General features: G+C 31.8%; 1 pseudogene; it reads left to right on the top strand.

Moving 5' to 3' along the window:
• Positions 1-218: 218 nt before the first annotated feature.
• LOC120780986 lies at positions 219-421 on the top strand (annotated as a pseudogene).
• The last annotated feature ends 790 nt before the right edge of the window (positions 422-1,211 follow it).

Raw genomic sequence — 1,211 nt, 5'->3', positions numbered from 1 at the left:
CCTAATTATGGTTTGGTTATGCATGAAAGAAATATACAATGGATCGCCGATTGTTACCTCTTTCCTTGCTGCTGCTGCGCATATGTATGTTTGTATGCTTGTGTATTATTGAAGTTATGCTTCTTTTTCTTTTTTCTTTTTGTCTTTCATTTCTGCGAATTCTCAACTATTTTGCGTATATTGTGGTTGAAATACTCTGCGTTGGCCGTTAAAAAATTAAGGCTATACTTTACAGGATCATTTCTGTAGTTAGTCTTCATTTAAACTTTTTGGAAATCGACCCGCGATGACGAGGTACAGCGTTTTATCTGACAGCGTGAGGTTTATGAACTTCATTTCTAATATTGTGTTGTGGCATATTAGAAATGATGTTTCTTCGAAAATCGCTCGCTTACAACGGATAAAACGACTTCTGAGCGGTGATTTTAATGAATAAATTCCAAGGTTTTACGCAAAAATAATGCGGTCAATAAGTACAGTACGCTTATGTATGCTTGCGCATTATTTTTCTTTCGTTTGTCTTTCATTTTTGCGAATTCTCAACTATTTTATGTGACTTTATTTCTTTCGTCTCTCTTTTTTTTTTTGTGCGAATTCTTTGAATTTCCGAACGCGCACATGCGTATACATACATTCATATGAGCATGTGCATATACACAAAATAGGATAGAAAGATGTATGCCTTTTAACATCGTATACTATACTAATAAATATTTTTCGTACTAATAGAAATTAAATTTATCACAGCAATATTATGTATATGTATATTAGGTATATTGCTGTGATAAATTTAATTTCTATTAGTTAAAATGCAAAAATTTAAGACTAAGTCCGTCGAGATTCGAACCTGCGTTCACGTCACAATGTGCTTACCACCAACACCACTATTGACACTTTCGTGGCGTTGCCTTAAGTATGGTTTGGTTATGCATGTAAGAAATATACGATGGTTCAAATAATTTCGCTTAAGTATAGAAATATGCTTTTGTAGAACATTTACTTTCGCAAACACACAGACAAATGTGCAAACGACATAATATATGTATGATTGTTTCGCATTTTGCTTCTACGCCGGTCAAATTTCTGTACAAAATTCTACTGAAATGCATGAGAAAATAAAATGGACAACTAGGCAAATAATTTAAAAAAATTTATTGATAATTAAATATAAATGAAAATACGTGTAAATTTACTTAAATTTATTTAAATTT

The sequence above is a fragment of the Bactrocera tryoni genome, unplaced genomic scaffold (genome assembly GCF_016617805.1).
Source record: "Bactrocera tryoni isolate S06 unplaced genomic scaffold, CSIRO_BtryS06_freeze2 scaffold_25, whole genome shotgun sequence".
In the NCBI taxonomy this organism is placed as follows: Eukaryota; Metazoa; Arthropoda; class Insecta; order Diptera; family Tephritidae; genus Bactrocera; species Bactrocera tryoni.
Note: the sequence above shows the minus strand (reverse complement) of the source record. Positions and strands in the feature narration are given on the sequence as shown.